Source organism: Macrotis lagotis, chromosome 1 (genome assembly GCF_037893015.1).
Source record: "Macrotis lagotis isolate mMagLag1 chromosome 1, bilby.v1.9.chrom.fasta, whole genome shotgun sequence".
Taxonomy (NCBI): Eukaryota; Metazoa; Chordata; class Mammalia; order Peramelemorphia; family Peramelidae; genus Macrotis; species Macrotis lagotis.
In genome coordinates, this window is record NC_133658.1 from 656,573,785 (window position 1) to 656,598,222 (window position 24,438).

At 33.0% G+C, this 24,438-nt stretch overlaps 1 long non-coding RNA gene across 3 annotated transcripts in view; it reads left to right on the forward strand.

Annotated features, from left to right (window-relative positions):
- Positions 1-11,855, forward strand: part of LOC141507616 (uncharacterized) — a 196,972-nt gene extending 185,117 nt beyond the window's left edge. For 2 of the 3 annotated variants that reach the window (XR_012474200.1, XR_012474205.1), the window contains one exon: positions 6,008-11,855. This is a non-coding gene — a long non-coding RNA (uncharacterized LOC141507616). The remainder of the gene's footprint in view (positions 1-6,007) is intronic. The other variant, XR_012474201.1, reaches the window with a different exon arrangement.
- The last annotated feature ends 12,583 nt before the right edge of the window (positions 11,856-24,438 follow it).

Below are 24,438 nucleotides of genomic sequence, written 5' to 3' on the forward strand. Positions count from 1 at the left end.
ACCTTTGCACATTCCACTTGATAGCCTTTCCATGAACCAACTAGTTCTAACTCAGTTGCCCCAGTATAATATTCTGGATCCTCAAAGATAAGAAATAAATGAGAAGATAATTATTCTCTTTAAACAGAACCAGGAATAACTATATAACAGCTCTATAAACCTGACCATATAACCCTGGGGCCTTAAATTACCTATTAATAAGTAGTTAATGAAGGTCTGTGGTACATGTATTGCTTATGATTATTAAAAAGCAAGGGAATATGCACAAATATTAATTATCTATTCTATCAGGAGGTTTCTTAGGTTTTTCCCAAAAGAAAACTTTCCTTGGAAAAAAATCTGTTGCAAAAACTTTCTGGCTCTAGGTTGAAGGAGAGCTTGTGAGAAATGTTTTTTAGGTGAGATTTTATAGGCCTATTATTTTCATCTAAAAGGGAGCATTGATTGCTGCCACTTGTAGCGATGTCTCATTATTACCTTTGACCTAATTCACAGATGTCATTTAGCCAAAATTTTTCAGAGCCCATCTTGAGGTTTTATAGAGGTGAAAGAAGTAGCTTTAAAGATTACTCTAAAGATTTTATAACTGTTCTCTGGTTAAATATTATGCTTGGAAACATTCCATCTCTAATTTTTGAAGCAAATGTTTAATTAATCAGTTCTTTGGGAGGGGTTCCAGTTCTTCTGTGAAGAAGAAATCAATGCCCACCAATTGGTTTTTGTTTATTGAAGTTGAAATTTAATTTACAATCTTAGAACCATGGATGGGTTTTTTTCCTTCTTATGTGGAATTTTTTTAATGTGCTGAGTTAAAAAATGGCAAGTTTCTGGATTAGACTAACATCTCAAATCCTATACCAAGATAAGATCAAAATGGGTACAGAATTTAGACATAAAAGACAATACTAGAAGCAAACTCGAAGATCAAGGAATAGTTTACCTGTCAGATCTATGGAAAGGGAAGCAGTTTATGACCAAGGAAGAGATGGAGAACATCATTAAACACAAACTAGATAATTTTGATTACATTAAATTAAAAAGCTTTTGCACAGACAAAACCAAGATGAAAAGAAATGTAGTAAATTGGGAACAATTTTTGCAAATAGTATTTCTGAAAAAGGACTCATTTCTAAAATATATGGAGAACTGAGTCAAATTTATAAAAAAGCAAGCCATTCCCCAATTGACAAGTGGTCAAAGCATATGCAGAGGCAATTTACAGATGAGTAAATCAAAGCAATCCATAGTCATATGAAAGATTGCTCTAAGTCATTGCTTATTAGAGAAATACAAATTAAAACATCTCTGGGGTAAAACTTCACACCTCTCAGACTGGCCAACATGACCAGAAGGACAATGATAAATGTTGGAAGGGATGTGGGAAATCTGGGACACTAAATACATTGTTGGTGTAGCTGTGAACTCATCCAACCTTTCTGGAGAGCAATTTGGAATTACGCCCAAAGGGCAATAAAAATGTGCATACCCTTTGATCCAGCAATACCACTATTGGGTCTGTACTCTGAGAAGATCATGAAAAAGGGTAAAAATATCATTTGTACAAAAATATTCATAGCAGCTGTTTGTGGTGACAAAGAATGGGAAACTGAACATCTATCAATTGGGGAATGGTTGAACAAATTGTGGTATATGTATGTTATAGAACAATGTTGTTCTATTAGAAAGCAGGGAATTCAGAGAAGCCTGGAAGAATTTACATGAACTGATGCTGAGCAAGATGAGCAGAACCAGAAGGACATTGTACACCATAATAGCAATGAAGTTGATGATCATTTTTTTCCCAAGGCAATGGGGTTAAGTGGCTTGCCCAAGGCCACACAGCTAGGTAATTATTAAGTGTCTGAGGTCAGATTTGAACTCAGGTACTCCTGTCTCCAGGGCCGGTGCTCTATCCATTGCGCCACCTAGCCACCCCTGATGATCATTCTTAATGGACTTACTCATTTCATCAGTGTGACAATCAGGGACAATTTTAGGCTATCTGCAATGAAGAATACCATCTATATCCAAAGAAAGAATTATGGAGTTTGAACAAAGACCAAAGACTATTACCTTTAATTTGAAAAATGTTAGCATGTAATTTTGCTATCTCTTATATTTTATTTTTACCTTTAGGATATAGTTTTTTCTCTCATCACATTCAATTTTGATCAATGTATAGCATGGAAACAATGTAAATACTATCAGACTGCCTTCTGTGGGGGGTGGAGGGAGGGAAGCGAGATTAGGGGAAAACTGTAAATTTCAATAAAAATAAAAATAATTTTAAAAAATGGCAAGTTTCAGAATTTCAATATGGATTTCTATTACCTTTATATTTGTACAAACTTTCACAAATGTCAAATGTATATATTGGAGAGGTTCAAAAGAGGCAAATTGATGGGCAGAAGAAAAGTGATTAAAACCATGGCTCTACTTTGTAGTATCTCTTTGACCTAGGACAAATTACTTGAACTTCCTAAGCCTAGTTTCTTTAGCTGGATAATTAGAGGGTTGGATCAGATAGCTCCCCTTCAAGCTCTAAATCTATGACACAAAGTGGCATTGTTTTGAGACTAAAATTAGAAAAATAAAGTAACTTTGTTTTTGCTAAGTGTATGTCACAGTTTAATCTAAACTTTGATATATGTTTTGAAGTCTCTTATCTAGAATTGTTAGTATTCTTCAGTCATTTTCAGTTGTGTCCAACTCTTTGTGATGCCCATTTGGGGTTTTCTTGGCAAAGATACTGGAGTGGTTTGTCATTTCTTTCTTCAACTCATTTTTTATAGATGAGGAAACTGAGGTAAGCAGGGTCAAGTGACTTTAAATGACTAAAATTCAGACTCCACACCCAGCACTCTATCCACTGTGTCACTGTCTTCCATACTTGTTATTATCCAATTCTCTATTGAACAACATATACTCTAAGAGAGGTTTATCTCTGAATCTGGTGCAAAGGCTCTAGATTAATGCTGTATGCAAAAATATTTTATTTTTTAAAAATCAGATGTGGCTTCTAAAAAATGAATCTTAACAAATGTTTTAGAATTAAGTATATGGTGCACTTTTGTCCTTTGACTATAGCCTGAGAGGTAGGGTAGATAGAGAACTGGTCTCTGAGTCAATAAGACACAATCCTAACTCTGTTATCTCCTGGCTGTATGACCCTAGGCAAATCACTTAATCTTTTAGCAAGACTAAATTGCAGAGCAGGAGTTGCCTCATTAGGAATTGTCTCTATCTGTGAAATCACAGGTTTGTGCAAAAAAAAAATACTCATGAAATAATTAATTTTACTTTCTCACATGCATCTAAAATAAGAGATTCTACTATTTGGTTGCTACATCTGTAGATGGTATAAATTAAAGTTTTTTTTAACAATCAAAAATTATTTCAAAAGGTAATATCAAAGGATATAATGGTTAAAAATAATTCCAATTGCTTTGAACTCTTAGGTCATTTGTATTTCTATTTAGTAGATTTCCTGATAGTGGATTTTACAAATTTTTTTCAGCATGGGTCACAGGATTATAGAACCCACTATTATAGCTATAAGATTTCATCACCCAAATAGTTTATCTTGCTGTTGTAGTCTGATTTTCCAATTTTTCTCTATGTCCTTTGATTTTTGACTTGTATGGAAAACATTGAACATCTGGTCACCATTCCCTATATAATAACCCATCATGTGCTTAAAGACTGTTATTAAGCTTTTCCCATAGGCTAAATAACTCTAATTCTTTTAAACTTTCCTTATAAGTCCTATTTTCCAAACCTTTAATCATATGAGTTGTTTTTCTCCTTTGGATCTTCTCCAAGTTCTCTTCAAAGTAGAGACATCTATTATTTCCTTAAAAATTTTTTTTAAATGTACTCTTACTATTGACTCATAGTCATCTATCTACTAAGGTGCCTCCTTCAGCTTTTCTATGATATCTGCATGTAGCCAAGCATTTTTTTTATTCTCTTTATTTGTCTTTAGTGATGTTTATTTTTGTCTACTTCTCCAGCTTGTCAAAATCTTTTACAGTTCTAATCTTCAAGGTCCTGTCCTTTTAGAAAGTCACATGAAATGTCAGTTCTTCACTGACTTGAATGCAAAATGCTAAAGAAAGGGAAAATTCATATAGATACAAAAATCCAATCCAGGTATCTTTGAAGGTCAGCTATATGATAAAATTGTGTACTTTAAAAAATACACCTAACTCAGATAAAGGACATTCAGTAGAGTAAGGAATAGATAAAAAAGGTCAAGTTAAGCTGCCTTTGCTTTTGTGTCCTTTTTTCCCTCCTCCAAAAATACTTATTAAACTCCTTTGTGCTATATGCTAAGTGTTATGGCAAGTGAGTTAAATAAATGTCTTCCTTATACTTCATGAACTTGGGTGCTAAAATAAATAGTATTGATGTGATCTCACAAAAAAGATCAATAAAATCATGGTAGACATCCTAGGAAATGACTTAATATTCTATAAAATGTTCAATTTTTCATGAAGTGTTACCCTAAATTATATAAAACAGGAGTCTCCAGTTGGTGTCCTTTTCTTCTCTCTCCCCTTCTCCTTGATGCTGCCTCTCAGATATAACCCTTTTCTTATTTGATTTTAGTTTTTCTGAGTCACTAAAGAGTATTTTTCCATAGAGAACTGAAGATCCTTAGTATAATATGTGTTACCTTTGAAATTTATTTATATATTTATTTATTTATGTGTGTGTTGGTGAGAGTGGAAGCTGGGGAAACAGAGGTCGTTATTTTATGGGAACTATGAAAGAGTAGAGAGGAGTTTTTTTGGATGAATTTGAGGAAGAATCAGAGCTCTTTGCACAATATAGGGAAGAAAGACTATGTGGAGTCAGAGGACCAGGGTTTTGCCACTTGTCAGTGACCTTAGAAAACTAACTTAATTACTGCAAGAGCCTCAGTTTTTTCATCTGTAAAATGCAAGGATTAGAAGAGTTCAAGGTTCCTTGCTCTGAAACTATGATTTCATCCTATGAATTCTTTTTTTAAAATTTATTTAAGGCAATGGGGTTATGTGACTTTTCCAAGGTCACACAGCTAGGCAACCATTAAATATCTGAGGTCGCATTTGAACTCAGGTCCTCTTAACTCCAGGGCTGGTGCTCTATCCACTGCACCAACTAGCTGCCCTCATCCTATGATAGAAGGAAAATTCAAAGGATCCTAAGAGGAGGTAGTCTTGATGTAGTGAAATAAGAACTTGATATGGAGTTTGAGGAGGCTGGTTTGAATACTGAATCTGCCACTTTATAGGAGTTACTTTACTTATCTAGGCCTAATTAACTCATCCATAAAATAAGAGTATTGGTCTAAATAATCTCTGAAATTCCTTTCAGCTCTAAAACCCATGATTCTATAATCCTCTGAAAAAGAATGAGGAGTAGGAAGAAAAGGATCAATTAGTTTTGCAAATATTCCATGGCTGAAGAATCTGATATTCTATTGAGGAAGGTAATTTGGATTGTTGCAGAATTTTTATAAAGATTAGCTAGAATTGAAATGTTGGACTATTTGTTCCAAACCCTAGGTCCTTTAACACCCTCAGTATGTGTTTCTTTGTATGTATCTGCCTATCTCCCTCCATCCCCAGTAGAATGTAAACTGCTAGAGGACTGGGACTATTTGTTTTTCTCTTCCTAACTCCAGATGAACTGGATGCTTTTTAAAAAATAGATGCTTACTGAATCTTCATTATATTGATTTGAATTTAGTTCTGGACAATCCACACATAGTGGTTCTGCAATAATAAATAGTCCAGTTCTTTTCTAATTTAAAAACTCCTCCCCTGTGCATCTCAATGAATTTTGCTCTTATATATTGTCAAAGAAAAAAAGACAATTAAAATCTTTCTGTGGATTTAAGATCCAGATTGTCTCCCATTTTCTTGCAACATAGTACAGAAATTCTATTCAAATAATAAATAAAATTTTTTTCCTATGTCAACTGGAAAAATGTAACTCATTCCACACAATTCTAACACAGATTATGTGGATTCAGAAAAATATAAAAGAGAAGAGTAATGACAGTGACAAAATAAAACATGAAGATAATAGGGAACCGCTGAATCAGGTAAGTCATTATTTCTAATAGGAACCATGTGTTTTTCAAATTCATTCAACACAAAACAGTTGCATTTAAATTGCTATTGAAAAACCCCTTGCACATGGCTATTTATAGTGAATTAGTTCAAATTCAGGACTTATTAACTCATGAATCAGGCAATAAGTGAACTAATGAACAAGGTAGAGCTTGGGACACTTATTTCAGAAATGTAGATGCTCCTGGCTGGGAACTGGGATAAAAGGCCTTCCTTCTTCTTTGTGGAGGGAAAATGCTGCTTTCATGTCGAGGTTGGTGAAAACTTTAATTTGGTTCAACCTTAAAGAGAAGTTAAATTGTTAAAAGTGAATTGCAGCATTGGCAAGAGTATAGTATATTCACTCTCTTATTCTTTTTGCTTACCGTATAAAAATACTCATAGAAAAGATGAATATATTATTGATTATCCAACCCCACTGTCATTTGCCATATAAATAATTGCAGAGTTTTACAGCTTTGAAAGTGACTGTAGTCAACATAATTGTGTAAATTACTGTCATTCTTTTCTAGACATTTTTCATATCTCAATTAACATTTTCCACCCACAAAGTTTTGAACAATGAAGTGATTGAGCCTGGAAGTTATTACTGAATAAAAACAATCATTTTCAGACCTGTAAGCTGTCAGTGAAATTGCTTCATTCATCTTTTAATTGGTATGCAACTCTATCTAAAGCTAGTTTTTCTATCTTGACTTAAAATGTCTAGCCAGAAATTCTCCTTACTTTTTTGACTTTTGACCTGAAGAAAGTTAAAAGTTCTGTCAGATAATTCCAAGTCTACTATTCCCTCAGAGTGGTGAGAGAGAGGAGGATCTGGAAATATTTAAAGTTTCTTGGGAAATGAGAAAAGAATACGATCTAGGATCTTTATCTCTTCTTAAGATAGAACTGTGGGTTCAATATTCTCATGTCTATATTTAGAACATTTGTGGAAACGAATGTGCTTAAAGGCAAACACAAATCACATGGATGGATTTCCATTCAGAAATCCCCTCCCTAACTATTGTTGGAAACTAGAAATAATTTTTTTTGCCTGTTACTGAGTTACTGGACAGGAAAATTTATATTTTGTTTGGGAAAAATATTCCTAGTTAGAACTTTCTTGATGGCCTCTATATAGTTTAATCAGATTTACTTTTTGGTTTTAATGAAAATATGGCCCAATACACTTTTTACTCAAGATACAGTCCCTACCATAACCTCAAATAACATTATTTATTTGAAATATATAAATCTTCTTTCCTTAACTCCATTTACGGCAAATATTGTAAATTCTGGACAACTTTAAAAGTCCCATATGGATTTTACTTATGGAAAGCTGAATAGTAATTTAAGAAAATGTTAAATCTGGAAGATACCTAAGAGATCATTTAGTCTAGCCTTCTCTCATTTTATAACTAAAGAAAGGTCCAGAAAATCTGAAGGGGCTCAAAGTAATAGAGTTTGGGAATAAATTCAGAACTTCTGCTCCAAGGGACTGTACTTTCTTTATAATATTCAAAAAAGTAATGAACACATGCAGATTTATTAACTGTTGTCCTGCTTGTAAAAAGAATCCCTTTCAATTAAGGACAATCCTAACACTGAAAAGGCTGCTTTAATAATAACAATAAAAATAATGATAATTGGCATTTATAGAATACTTTTAAGATTTAAAAGCTACTTTTATATGAGATTTTCTCATAATAATTTACTTTAAATCATGGGAAATTATGAATAATGATGCCAATTCTAAATGAGATTTTCTTTCTTTTTTTCTGTTTCTAGACATTATCAGACTTTATGGTTCATCATCTTAAAGGAAGACCTCCCAAATATAAAGTCCTGAGGCAATTCAACATAAGAATAAGAAAGTATAATACATTTGATTAGTGCTGATTACATTGCCAGTTTGATTTTGGTAGCTAAAGACAGGTACATTTTCCTATAGCTCTTATTAGCTTTTGCTTCTGTCTCATAGGAAAGCATACTGTGATTAACAATCACATTTCAGTACTCCAACTTTTTAATTCTTTTTACATTCAATAGAAAATTGTTAAGAATTGGGCTGGAATTTTTTCCAGCAGAAGAGTATCTTTGATAGTCTAAAATATCTTTCTAATTTTTAATTTTTGTATTAGCTGATTATGGGTTGACTTGTTAAATCTGTTATGTTTCAGCTGATGTATATTTCTATGTATTGCCTTAGATACTGTATTTCAAATTTCAAATTATTTATTGCCTGTTATCATTAGATTTGATCAAATTTTTTTTTAAAGATAAGCATGTAATCTCTAGTCAAATTCAAAGTTCTGAAATGGTGGTTATCTGCCACTTTCAGCTTCTTATTTCATATTAATTTTCGATGAGGAAACACTAGTATTTTAGTACCAAGGGGCAAAATTTTTCTGTTGCTTAAACAGAAAATGATTTTATATTATTACCCATTCTTCTTAATCCCCTCAAGTAAGAAGAATTTCAGAAAGAGAAATGAGATCAATTGTTTTATATTTTATCAAGGTTTTAAATGAAATATTAGAAGTGAGGAAGTTATTACAAAGATCATACGTATATAGGTGAAATTTATAACAGGAATACATAGGATTGTTCAATATTAGGAAAAATCAGCATAATATCAGTGGCATATCAATATCAAATCCAACAAAAATCATATGATTATCTCAATAGATGTGGAAAAAGTTTTTGATAAAATGCAACATGTTTCTATTAAAAACTCTAGAAAATATAGGAATAAATGTAACTTTCGTTAAAATGGAAGCCTTTCTAATATGATCTGGGATGAAGCAAGTATACCCATTTATCACTACTATTCTTCAATTTTGTACTACAAATGTTAGCTATAGCAATGAGAAGAAAAAGAAATTGAAGGAATGAGAATAAAGCAATGTGAAAAAAGAAACTCACTCTTTGCAAACGATATGATGATATATATACTTAGAGAATCTCAGAAAATCACTGAAAATGCTACTTGAAATAACCAACAATTTTAGCAAAGTCATCAACAAAGACCAGCAGCAAAAGAAAGAAAGAGATCCTTTCTAAGAATTGTAGAGTAAGGGGGCAGCTATGTGGCGCAGTGGATAGAGCACCCACCCTGGAGTCAGGAGCATCTGAGTTCAAATCTAGCCTCAAACATTTAATAATTACCTGGCTTGCAAAAACCTAAAAAAATGTCTCCAGGTCCAGAAAGGTTTTCAACTGAATTCTACCAAACATTTAAGGAACAATTAATTACAATTCTATATGAACTATTTTAAAAAATAGGAGTTCTGCCAAATTCCTTTTATGGCACCTCTATGATGCTGATAGCTAAACCAGGAAGAGTCAAAACAGAGAAAGAAAATTATAGACCAATCTCCTTAATGAACATTGATGCAAAAATCTTAAATAAATTTTTAGCAAAGGGATTACATAAAGTTATTTGTAAGAAAATATACCATGATGAGGTTGGATTTATACCAGGGAGGCAGGGATGATTCAATATTAGGAAAACACTCAACATAATTGAACTTATCAATAACAAAACCAACAGAATTCATGTTATTATGTAAATAGATCAATTCTTATTAAAAACATAGGGAATAAATGGATATTTAATAATAATACATTATCATTATCTAATAATAATAATAATCATTATCTAAAACTATCAACAAATATTATATGTGATGGGGATAAACTAGGAGTATTTCCAGTAAGATTAGGGATAAAACAAGAATATCCATTATCACCATACTATTCAATTTAGTATTAGTAATGTTTGCAATAAGGGGAGATAAATAAATTGAAGGAATTAGAATTAGCAATGAGGAAGTAAGACTTTCACTAGATTTTAGTATCATCTAAAAACAACTCGAAACAACAATTTTATCGAAGTAGCAGGATATAAAATAAGCTCACATGAATCATCAACATTTCTATATATGAGTAACAAAGCCCAAAGGCAAGGTAACTGAAGACATCATAAAATATTTGGGAATCTATCTCCCAAGACAACTCCTACAAACTGTTATACTTTTCACACAGATAAAGTCAGGTCTAAACAATCTGAACAATATCAATTTCTTCCAGTTAGGCCAAGTTAATATAATGAAAATGCTCCCTAATGCTAAAAAATAAATTACTTACTCAGTGCCATACCAGTCAAACTACCAAATAACTATTTTACAGAGCTAGAAAAATGTAGTAACAAAATAAGTCTTTTAGTAAAAAAAAGTCAAGAATATCAAGGCAACTGATGAAAAAATGTAAAATAAGGTGACCTTCCTCTACCAGATCTAAAACTATATTATGAAGTAGCAGTCATCAAAATTGATAGGTACTGATTAAGAAATGGAGTAATGGACCAGTGGATTAGGATAAGTACAAAAGAAACAGTAGTAAATGACCATAGTAATCTATTGTTTGACAAACTCAAAGACATTAGAAACTCAATATTTGACAAAAAGTGTTTGGAAAAATGGAAAATAGCATGGCAATAACTAGGCATAGACTCATATTTCATACCCTATACCAAAATAAGTTCAAAATAGATATAGGATTTAGACAATATGGGTGATACTATAGACAAATTAACAGATCAGGAAATATTCTATCATATCTATGGAAATTAATGATCAAGCAAGAAAAAGAGTACATTATAAATGACAAAATGGATGATTTTGACCATATATATTAAATTAAAAAGTTTTTGCACTAATACAACCAGTAAGCTAAGATTAGAAGGAAAACAGAAAGCCATTTTTCAGAGCTAATAATTCTGATAAAGGTCTCATTTCTAAAATATATAGAGAATTGCATCACATTTATATGGTTACAAGTCATTTCCCCAATTGATCAATGATCAATGGATATGAACAGTTTTTATATGAGGTAATTAAAGCTATGGATAATCATATGAAAAAAATGCTCCAAATCATTATCGATTTAAGAATGCAAATTAAAGCAACTATGACTATCACTTCATACATAGAACATTATGTAAGATGGCAAAGAGGGAAAACAATGTTGGAGAGATTGTGGGAGGATTGGAATATCAATGTATTATTAGGGAGTTGTGAACTAATCCAACCATTCTGGAGAACAATCTGGAACTATGCCCAGAGAGCAGTAAAATGGCTCATGCCCTTTGACTCAGCAGTACAAATACTAGGCCTATATCCTAAAGAAATAAAAAAAAGGGAAGTCACGTATGTTCCAAAATATTTGTAGCAGATCTTTTTGTAATGTCAAAGAATTGGAAATTGAGGGAATATCCATCAATTGGGGAATAGCTGAACAAGTTATGGTATCTGATTGTAATAGAGTACAGGGGGTTCTGTAAGAAACAATGAATGGTCAGATTATAGAGAAGCATGGAAAAAATTTCAGGAACTGATGCTGAACAAAAAGAGTAGAACCAAAAGAACATTGTACACATTAACAACAATATTATGAGTTGATCAACTGTGATGAATGCAGCTCCTCTCATCAGTTTGGAGAGCTAGGACAGCCCTGGTAGACCTGTCATGGACAACATCATCCACATTCAGATTAAAAAAAAACACCAAAATGGTCACAAAATCAGAATGGACATTATGTTCACTTTTTAAAAATTTCTTACATTTTTCCTTCCTATTCCATGTTTTTCTTTCTTTTCTCTTAGTCTTAACTCCTCATATACAAAATGACTAATATATAAACATCCTAAACACAAATATACATGTACAATATTCACTAGACTGTTTGCCATTGAGGGGAAGGATGGGTGGGAAGGGAGGGTGGAAGAAAATTGTGTAACTTATAATTTTGCAAATGGATGTATGTTGAAAACTTTTCATAACATGTAATTGGAAAAATAAAGTAAAATATCAATCAAAAAATTTTTAAAAGAGTTAGTAACTCTAACACAAAGGTCAACCATTTCAAGGACTCATGCTGAAATAGATGATCTCTTTCAGAGACCTGCACACTCAGAATATGAATTGAAACATATTTTCTTTTTTCTTTCTTTTGGAAAATGATAATATAGAAATTTGTTTTGCATAATTATGCCTATTTATAATGGGTTTTGTTTTTCTTTCATTCTCAATGAATGGGAAAAGATAGCAGGTCAGTAAAAAATTTGGACCTGAAAATAAAATAAAATTGAATAAAAAGTAGTCCTTTCCTCACATGTACCAACATATTTATAGTAGCAATTTTTATGTTAGTGGAAAAACTAGAAACAATGGAGTTCCACATGTGCAAACATTTTTTTGTACATGTGGGTCTTTTCCCTGTCTCTTTAATCCCTTAGGGATATAGTTCTATAATATTAGCTGGTGAATGATTGAAAAGAATCTGGCATGAAAACGTTTTTGCCTTAAAACAATGAAGGAAGGATTCATAGAAACACAGGAAGATTTGTATTAATTGCTTATAAGTAAAATAAGAAGAACCAGGAGGATAATTTACATAATTTAGTCTATAGTAATTAAACTTGAGAAAAAAAGCACAACTTTACCACACCCTGCTAAATTAAAAGTCAATGCTAAATAATTGTAATATCTAATATTGACCCTAAATAAGAAACTATGACCATCTCCTTATTTCAGTGGGGAAGTGTGAGTTTATGAATGTGAAATACATTATCAGACAGGGTCATTGTGTTTATTGGTTCTACTTCAATGTTTTTCTTTGCTTCATGGGATGGCTCATTTGGAAGAGGGTTATATCTTGAAATAACTGCTCTAAAAATTAAAGGCATTAATGAAGATTAATAAAAATAAACAGCAACAGTAATAATATAACTTTTTGTTTCAAGGAGAAGTTTGCCATTATAAAAAGAACTGTATAATATTCCAATGGCAATCTAACTCTCTCTTCTTCTCTTTGATCCTGGGTCCAATTTATTATATATTTGAGACATTTGGCTAAGATGTTATCATCTGTCCTTCATTCTCAAAGAGGACCAAGACATCAGGGAGGTGCTGCCATGAGAAGCTTGTGCATTGGATTTGAGTGAAGGGAGTGCTGTACTAAGTCTCCTCCAGGGCCATCTGGGTTTAGTGACCAGCTGTGAATCAGGACTACTGGAGATGACTTTGGATGTGAGGTAGTCATGGTTAGACTTTCCCAAGGTTACATATTAAATGTCTGAGGCTGGATTTGCCCTGTCTCTAGGGCCAGTGCTCTATCTAACTTCCCTGTCTAAGATATATATATGAACCACTAATCCTATCAGTCTAGACAATACATACTCTCTATCCTCTTGGCTTTTTCTTATGGAAAATAAGGTCAAAGTCTCTAGGTCTCATTTAGGGCTATAAAATATTACTGCATTTCATGCCATAATTATGATTTCATTTGCAAACAGGATTACCTGAAGACCCTTGTCATCTATAAACATTTTCTTTTCCCTTTGTACTCTGATCTGGATTTCATATTCAGAGTATTAAATAAAGATAATATTTATGTCTGAAAGAAGTCTCTGAATATCTATCTTCTTACATTGTGCTACTGTCACTGTAAAAAGTTATAACATAGTCCTCAGTGGTAGTTTATATTTTCTTTTGTTTCTTGGGCTACCATGGCCAAAGATATACTTATCTTCTAAGTATTTTTAGGGGTAGTAGTATATTTATACTTATATGATATTTCAGCACAAGTATTTGAACTAAGAACAACCTATCAAACTGTATAGCCCACTTTTATATGAATATGGAATGAAGATGAAATTTGAAAGTGTTCAATTTAGAACATTTATTCCCTTATGCTTGTTGCCTTCATTTCTTTGAATGACAAATTGATTTTTTAAACTGGAAAATTTCTTTTACACATAATTCCTAAAATTATAAGTTTTTTCTATATTTCTGGGTTGTTGAATTTAAGATTTTGTCCTAAGATTGAGAACACTTCAATATTATTTATGGATGTATCATCTAAAATGATGTTGCATAATTATTCTCCTTCAGAAAAATCTATGTAATTCTCATCCCATATTGTATTTAGTACATTGTCAAAAATCTAGATGTATAATAGTAACAATAGTATCTCCTGTTACTAAGAAAGAAAACCCCAAATGGGTACATGAAGAGTTGGATATGACCGAAATGACTGAATAGGAACAGTTTGCAAATTGCTTTCTTCACAAGAAATAATTTGTATAAAAACCATTGCTCCCATTTGACAAATGACAAAAACGATTTGACTCATTTCAAAGGGCTCTGCCAATTTAGACAAAGGTCATGACATTGAATCTTGGTTCTCTTTCTACTGGGTAATTTTGAGCAAATTACCTAACATTTCTGGATCTCAGTTTCTGCAATTGTAAAATTGAGAGGTTGGACTTGTCTTCTAAAATCTATTCCAAATATAAATCTGCACACAGCTATTAAGTACCAGAGCTAAGTCTCAGTTCAATGATCTTCCCACCATACCAGACTTCAAGGAAAGATGAATGCTGGTGACTGTCAAATTAAATCCATTTCACTATTCACTTTATGTATTTCCTGTAGAGAAATTGACCATTTTAAAAATGAACATTCTAAAATGTTCACATTGTGGGTGATATGAGAGAGGCTGATAGGAGTAATCAAATGATGATTAGAGTATGGCTTAAAAGTTGTTGGGATCTTGGGGGTTGCAGGAAAGGAACTTCCGCTTATAGTCAGTTGTTGAGCACCAAGACATCCCTGGTGAACATATTTCTTCAACAGTTGGTCTTTTTTGTTCTTTCTCTAAAATCTTGTACTATTGATACTATTGATACAGATAGATATTGTTGTTCAGTTGTTTCAGTTGTATCTGACTTTTTTGTGATCTCATTGGCAAAGACACAGGGGTGACTGGCCATTTCTTTATCCATCTCATTTCACAGATAAGGAAAATGAGGCAAAAAGGGCTAAGTGATTTGCCCAGGGTTCCATAGCCACTAAATGTTTGAGAGCAGATATACAGAAGATTACTAAATGTCATCTTTGTTGAAATTCATTCAGTGAGTTAGTTGTTGGAGTAATGTTGCTCATCATCATTAAAATTCATTTATTATATTAGCTGATGATAGTAAAACCTCTCATCTACATAGCACTTAAAATTTGTAAAAGATTTTCCTCACAACAGCCCTGTGAAATGGGTGGTTATAAATATTACTTTTTATCTCCATTCTAATTTAAGCTGTACGTGTTTTCTTCCCCACTAGAATATAAGTTCCCTGAAGGCAGAGACTTTCAATTTTGGTTTTGTATTCTCAATACTGAGTGCAATGTCTATTAACTAGGCCCTCAATAGATGTTTTACTATTGAACAGATAAGAAGCTTGTGTATCAGAGGGATCAATTAACTTGTCCAAGGTCATGGTGTAGAAGGTAGGATATGACTCTTGGTCTTCTGACTTCAACATTTATACACTTTGGATCTATATCAATCTGTATTACTGCTGTTTTTCATAATTTTTTTCTCACTTAGAATTAAATATCTGAAGCTCACCTGAAAAGGACTGTTCAATTTAGAATAATCCTGGGGATTTGCAGATAGATGAAATGGAATAGATTTTGAGATGAGGCCCAGAACCAAACTGGCAACAGGAACACTTGTGTTCATTAAAGATTCCTAGACCATTTTTGTTGTTAATATAGTCCTAAGTTCCAGATAAATGCCAGTTGTGGTAATTGGTCAGGATGGGTGAATTAATGTGAGCATATTAAAAACTGGCTTAAACTTTTACTTGTAAATTTCATATATGTATATATTCCAAGTCTAAAGACATTTGTATACCTCCCCTTTTCATGTTTATTTTTTCTTTGTATTCTGGTCAGCACCAGAGGGGAGAGCAATTTATTATCTATTTGTATGTTATTCTTGTTCTGAGTTAAATTTTTTGATGTCACAAAACATATAAGAATCTGTATGAACTGAATTACTGAACATTTCAAGATAAGTTATTAGTAATCATGTGCTGACTAAAAGAAATGAGATTGAATTTCAGGTAACTGAGAGTGATCTTCACTTATTTTTTTCTAAATCATTGTGTTTCTGTGCAGTAATTCAATTATATCACTCATTGTTATTCATTAAATCTATTGCTTCTCTCTAGCTGACTGCTTAGTAGTGTACTCCCCCAATAGGTATGTTTATTGTTTTCAGTATCTTAATTCTTCATTCTCTCTATTCCTCTATTCTCTGCCTTACCTCTTCCTTGAGTGGGAGACAAATCAAACTGATTTGGTCACTTGTTAAATTCATAATTTTCTCCAACAATGTAGATTAAAAATCCATCCATGTCTGCCTGTCTTGTACAACCATTGCCCATGTCCTCCCAATAGTTCATTAACCACCCAGATGTTAGAGGCTTTCTTTTCTTTATATTGACAGCTTGGGAATATTAATGGAACATTCAGACCATGGCTCTTTTATCACTGAACACTTTGCACATGAACAGTTTACCTTTTCTTTCCACCACACATTTCCTTGATGATATATTTTACTTCTGTTGTTTTGGTTCCTCTTTGTTTCTCTGTTATGGTCTCATTACATGCACTATGTTATCCATTGACTTCTGTATGTTTATTTACTTTTAATTCTTCAGAGATTGTTTTATTTTATGAATAAGTGTAGGGTTACAATAATAGTATGATTATTGAGACAAAAAAGCTAGATCCTTATTTCCATGGGAATCTTGGGTCTCAGGGAAGTCTTGAAATTTCTAGAAGGTAATCCAGTCCATTCTCTTGCTCCTATTTAGCTGTAGGCTCAATTCATTCTCCATCTGTACTTCTGTCCAAGATTATACATTTATATACACATACATGTATGCATATATGTAGACATATTGCAAACATATGAGTCCAATGGTTTGTTCATCCAATATATTTAGTATGAGCAATAGATGTCTATCCACATAGAATTAATTGTTTTGATACACAGATCAAACACTTTTGGGTGGTTACAGATCTCTTCCAAAAAGTTCTACAATACTTTGGGCCTTGAAGTAATCACCTCACAATATTACCTTTAAACAAAAGTATTTTTGTAGAACTCACCATTCCCAAGCAATCACTTTATATCTGAGACCTTTTTTAAAGAAATAATTTTATTTCATTAAATATTTCCAAGTTGCATGTAAAAAATTTTAAGAATCATTTAAAAAAATTTAGTTCCAAATCTCTCCCTCCTTTCAGTCCTTCCTCTGTCCTTGATAAAGTACTTTGACATCTATCATACATGTGAAATCATGCAAAACATTTTCATATTAGCCATGTTGCAAAAGAAAAAAGGCAGAAATATAAATAATAAAAACAAAGAAAGTAAAAAGTATACTTTAATCTGCATTCAGAGTTTGTCAGGTCTCTAAAGTTGAATAGCATTTTTCATCATGAACTTTTTGGAATTGTTTTGGATTATTGTCTTGATGAGAAAAGCTAAGTTTTCTTGGCTGATCATCTTTACACTACTGCTGTTACTATGTACACTATGTTACTATGTTTTATGTTCTACTGGTTCTGTTCACTTTGTTTTGCATAAAGTCAAATAAGTTTTCCCAGGTTTTTCTGAAAGTATCCTATTTATCGTTTCTTATAACAATAATATTCCATCACATTCAAATGCCATGATTTGTTGTTTTTCCCCAATCGATGACCTTTCACTCAGTTTTCAATTCTTTGCCACCATAAAAAGTGCTGCTATAAATATTTGTGTACAAAAATTAAAAAATTTTTTTTTGATCTCTTTGGAGTGCAGACTTAGCAGTATGCCTACATCAAAGAGTATGTACAGTTCTGTAGCCCTAGGCATAGTTCTAAGTTGACCTCCAGAATGGTTGGATCAGTTTACAACTCTCCCACCAGTATATTAGTGTCTTAATTTTTCAACATTCCCTACAACATTTGTCATTTTTCTCTTCTGTCATGTCGGTCAATTCAATAGACATGAATGGTATCTCTGCATTTAATTTGCTATCAGTAGAAATTTAGAACTTTTTTAATGGAACTATTAATAGTTTTGATTTCCTTTTCTGAAAACTACCTGTTCATATTCTTTGACCATTTATCAAGTGGTAAATGGCTCTCATTTTTATAAATTTGACTTAATTCCCTATATATATATATATATATATATATATATATATATACATATACATATAAATTTGAGAAATGAACCTTTTATAAGAGAAAGTTACTGTAAAATCTTTCCACTCTGTTTCCTGTTTTCCTTCTAATTTTGGTTACATTAGTTTTGCTTGTACAAAAGCTTTTTAATTTTATGAAATAAAATTATCCACTTTGCTTCCTATGTTCCTCTTTATCTCTTATTTTATCACTTTTTCCTTATCCCTGGATCTGACAGATATATTTTTCTATACTCCCTTAATTTACTTATGACATCATTCCTTATGTCTAAATCAGTTATCCATTTTGACCTTTCCTTGGTGAATGATGTGAGATGTTGGTCTATGCCTAGTTTCTGCAAAACTGCTTTCCAGGTTTTCCAGCAATTTCTGTCAAATAGGGAATCCATGTCCCCAAAGTTTGGATCTTTGAGTTAATCAAACAATAGATTACTATGCTCATTTACTACTATGCATTGTGAACCTAATGTATTCCACTAATTCACTACTCTTTTTCTTAGATAGTTTTGATGACTACTACTTTATAATATACTTTGAAATATGGAACTGCAAGATCACCTCCCTTTATATTTTTTCCTTGATTGCTTTGATATTTTTGACCTTTTGTTCTTCCAAATGAATTTTTATTATTCTTTTTTTTTTCTAGTTCTATGAAATAATTCTTTGGTAGTTTTATTAGAATGTCATTGAATAAGTAAATTAACTCCTTGGACTTTGCTTCTACTCTATCACAATAATCTATATGCATCTCACTATTTTATTTATCATCAGATATTGATTAAGCTCATTTCTGTTTATTAAATCTTTTCAAAAATTTTGTATAGTTGAATAAGAGATACCTTGTAAAATAGCCCTATAAGGAGATTATTTTCTCTGTCAAATCAAATATTTTTCATAATCATCAAACAGCACAATGGGATCTTATATTTCCCACACATTCAATTATGAAATAACAATGTTGTCTATTGTTGAATATTGATTGTTATTGTTGTTGCTATTTGTACGTTGTTTTCTTGCCTTGACTTGTGCATACATTGGCTTTAAGTCATCAGGTTCATTCTTTCTTCCAGAGTCATCAAAGTTCAGTGATAAGTCAAAAGTCAAGATGACTAGCAATGACTCAGAACGCATTGTATGACCATGGTTTCTTTGATGTCTGACCAAATTCCACAATGCCTGCTTCAGTCATTTTCATAGTTTTTGGAATAAATTGTTCTCAACCACCTTCCACATGTGAAAGGGGAGCCTTCCCATGTTTGGGATAGAGATCCCATTATCTCATGGATGGATATGAGGCCTATTGGTTCCCCTCATCCTGGTTTAGGCCTTCTACTGAGATAGTTTTATTGGGATGTGGCTGCTGGTCATGTTACAGCCTCTTGAAGGCATGGGTGTAGAGAAGTATAGAATGTTCAGGGAGGACTAGTATGAAGGCTTGCTGAATCCTTTTCAGGGTCACTCCTCCAACTTTGGTATCTATCTGTCTCCTAATTCTTATCTGTGACTCCAAAAAACTAGCACATATTAGGCACTTGATAAATGTTGCTTGCTTCATTAACTGATCTAATCCCATCTGTACCATAATATTATTTCACTTTCTCCCCCTCACCATCCACCTAAGTGCAGCTACTTTGCCAGTGGAAGATTGCTCAGTTGAAACTATTCACACGTATTCCCTGAGGCCTATCCTTAGATCAATCTAATATAAATTGAAGTTCTCAGGATTATTATAATTGATTTAGTCTCTCAGTTCAGTCCTGTGACTCACATTGTGTTTTTCTCATTCCTGTGCACTCAGTGCCAGTCTCTGAACCTGAGATCTACAAAGTATGAATCAGTTCTCTGCTTTTTTGTGCTAATTTTGGTCTAACAACACTTAGAAAACACAAGCTCTCTACCAGCCAGCATTACATGGAACCATCAGTTATAGCAAATGGAAATTTTGAATACTGTGAATAAGTTGATGAGGTTGATGCATAAATTGCCAGAATTAGCTCATTGTTTAGGAACTCTGAGGGAAGGTGTGGGAGAGAAGAGGTATTAGACTGTCTACCAAATTGAGGGTATACAGAGCTGTTATGTTGACTTTATTGTTGTATGCCTGTGAAATATGGACAATCTACCAACTCCATCCCAGAAAATTGAACCATTTCCATTTGAATATCTAAAGAAGATACTGAAGGTCACCTGGCAATAGAAGGTTCCAGACACACTTTCCTAGCCAATGCCAAGCATTGCAGAGTGCAACTCATATAAGCTGACCATGTTGTTCGAATGCCAAATGTGCATTTACCTAGAAGACCATTTTATGGAGAACTAACAAGAAAAGTGCTCACATGGAGATCAAAAGAAGTAATACAAAGACTCTTTGATGCTCTCTGAAGAACTCTGAAACCAATTGTGAGACATAGGAGACACTGGCACAGGGTTGTCTAGCATGGCATCCCCACATCAAAAAAGGCACTGTGTTCTATGCGCAAAGAATTGTTGTAGCTCAAAAGAAATGTGAGATGTGCCCAGTCAATGATATAATATTCCCAGCTTATATCTTTCAGTCACATTCAAACACACTATATCTGATCTCAACATGGTGATGTCATTTTGATCCTCTAAAAACAAATGACAACAACGAGTATCCCCCATTAAACTCTTTGAAGAAAACTTTCTAGGTTCCCCACACAACCTCTCTTTGTTAGGCTAAAATATCTCAGATCCTTTACTTGTTCCCATATAGTGTAGTTTTGAGTCACCTCACCATCCTAATTTCTCTCCTTTGGATATACTTCTTCTCAAGTCCTTTCTGATATGTAGCATCTAGTTCTGAAGTCCTTGCTTTGAATAATATGAGACCTCCACCTCTACTCATTTAACTTCACAGCATTGTTGTCTCTGCACCTATTTCATTCTTTTCTTCAGTCTTAGAAGGTACTTTTTTCTTCTTCCTAGGGCTAAGCAATTTTCTTTGGGAATTTATTTTTTCAAGTATTTATTTACTTTATAATATTTTCAATCTTTTTCTCTTCACTAGCTCCTTTCACTCTTATATGCACACCAGTAAGTTACCTCTAAAGAAAATAAACATCTTTTGGAAAATAAACATGCTTTTAGTATGAAAATTATTGGCCACAAAAATAAACTTTTCAATAGAGCAACTCTCTAAGATAATTTTTAAGCTATAGAAAGGTGAAAATTTATTCTGGTAAAGGGAGTACTCCAAACTGCCAGAATTACAACTCATTGAAATATTGTTTGGTGCTACTATTCTAAACTACTAGGTTAAGTTCATCATTTGGGATAGGTATTTAGATGAAAAGGAACCCCTCAGGCAACTATCTTTTTCTTTTCTTTTTATTGAAAAATTTGTTGGTGTTTTCTCCATTTCCTTTCCCAACTGTTAACTGCTGGTCCAAAAGAATTTTTTTTTACTACTTCACAAAACTTTTTATCAACCAAAGTTCCTTACTTCCTAAAGTGCAGAAACTGAAAGAACTGATTCTAACTTCTCCTATTACTAAGTGCTGACTTTTATTGGATTCTGGTTCCTCTTATGAACCAACAAAATATAGGGTTCAGGCAAAGTGAGAGCAGTAAGTTACCCGAATAGCCCTGTCCCACTAAAGTGTGACTTGAGAAGCCAGCTTCTACATCACCATTATCTGTCTGCTCCTTCAAACTCTTGAGAACTCATATGATTTACCCTTCTTCACCATAGGTATGCCAGGTACGATAGGCATGATAATCATGTCAGGTTATAGCTACTTTGCCAGTATTATACATTGTGGGGGAGCAAATATCTGGGCTGAAATTCTTCACATACATTCCCTGAAGCCTGTCCTTAAATCAGTCTAATTATAAACTGATTTCTTGGCATGATTATCATTGATTCAGTCTCTCAGTTCATTCCTGTGACTCACAGACAGACCAGATTGAGTGGGAGTTCAGAAAAAAATCCTTTTCCCTTTGGGTTACACACAGACCAGATTATTCCCCCCACATTCACTAGGACTCTAACTAAGGAATCTAACCTTATGAAGAGAATAAAAAAGAATCCATATTATTCTTACAAAGGGTCAACATAAGGGACTGGCTCCAACATCACCCTTTGTTGCATCTGTAAAGCTGAATCCTCTCTTAAGTAGCACCAGACTTATGCTTTTGTAGCTTCATCAGAATCAGAAGAGTTGACTTCAGAAATCTCTAGTATTTAGGATGTCATATATAATGTGGAGTTTTAAAAAAGAAGTATGGTTACCAGCAACTGTCCCCAGGTTAATAATGAAGAACTGTTGTTCCTCACTGAGGTAAACTTCCAAAGCAGAAACATCTAGTTCCTTGACCTCATGAAGTTTTCTTCGTGGTAGCTTGCTGATGCAAGAAGTCATGATTATTTTTGTTGTTGGTTGGTTCAATTATTGACATAGTTTTTCTTGTATTAATCTCTCATTTGCAATCACTTATCAAGTTCTGTCAATTCTTCACTCAAAAAGTCTCTTGTATTTCTTTTTTCTCTAAGATATTATTATTTTGTTAAATATTTCTCAATTCCATGTAAAATGATTTTTAACAATCTTTAACATTTTGAGGGGTTCCAAATTTTTTCCCTTCACACTCCACTCCCTAGATGAGGCAAGCATTTTAATCTTGATTTTATATATATATGTGAGATCATGCCAAATAGTTTTCCATTTTAGCCATGTTGAAAAAGCAAATACAAAAACAAAATAAAACAAAATAAAGATGGAGAAAATAAAACAGTATGCTTCAAGTTCATCAGTTCTCTCTCTGAAGGTGGATGGCATTTTTTAACATGGGTTCTTTGGCATTGTTTTCAACCACTGTGATAATCAGAATTGTTCTCCTGTTTCTGCTCCCTTCACTTTGCATGAGTTCATACACCTTCTTGGGTTCATCTTGCTGGTCATTTCTTATAGTACAACAATATTCTATCATAGTCATTTACCACAACTTGTTCAGCCATTAGTCAATTGATGGATATCCATTCAATGTCCAGTTCTTTGCCAACATAGAAAGAGCCACTATAAATGGTTTTTTTTAAATAGGATGATCAAGAATCTTCAATTGCTCTGCCTTATCTATTGAATGTAGTCTCTTTCCCCTAGGCTAAAGTTAAGACCTTCTGAAATCAATCCATTCTTCATTTCTAGCTTCTTTCTTCTTTAGAGACCCCAAACTAGTGCTAGATTGCTTTATTCACTGTCCCCTCATCAGTACCTGTGGTTTTTCTTTCTTTTGTTTGCTTGTTTTTGCCTTCAATGATGTTGTTTATATTGCTTCTTCACTTGAAAGGTCATTTTCCTTCCCTTCTTCCTCTATAGCTGATTTACTACTTTAGGTTCTAATTTAAGGTAAATTTGACTTCATAAAAATCAGGTTGGGTGGGAAAAGATATATGACTCAAAGATGTCTTTGGAAGAATATGGTTTATTTGAAAGAATAAACCACATGATAAGTAAAGGTGATGTATTAAAGGAAGGGAAGTGCAGTTGGAGAATTTTATATTATAAAAACATTACTTATGGGAGAAAATCTAGAGCAGAGAAATGTTGGTGGAAACATTTGAGTAAAGATTAACTGGGGCAGAAATAAAAAAATGTCATCATATGATTGTATGGACTGAAAGAAGAAGCACAAACCTAGAACAGAGACAAGATATGAAAGTGTCAGCAAATTTGATGATCCAGTCATTCAATAGCAGTCTCTCATCCTCTTTCCGTCCATCTCATCTTGTATCAGCAGAATAGATGATGATTTATTTACTAACAATGATATTATGACAATTTCATCTTTAAAAAGGTAGAGAAAGTAATAAAAGGAATCTCCATTATAGTTCAATTTTCATCAACAAGGAAAAATTGGTTGCTATGGTAGAAATAATGGGAACTTTGGTAGAAAGTCAATATGACATTTAAAATTAATAATAGAGGAGATGAAATCAGATATTGTCCAACATGTATCCTAGATTTGGGGAGATTATTTCACAGGAGGAAGATAAAGGATATGTAGGATATGGTGGAATAAAAATTCTGAAGAGGAAGTCAACCCAGAAAAGGTGGTAGACTCTAACAAAAATGAAATTCCTGAAACATAAAGAGAAACAATTCTGAGGAGAAAGATATGTATTTGATGATCTATTGTATAGAAGAGAGATTTGTTCTGATTTTCTCCAGATGAAAAAAATCAGAAGAGATGGGTAGAGGTTGCAAAGAG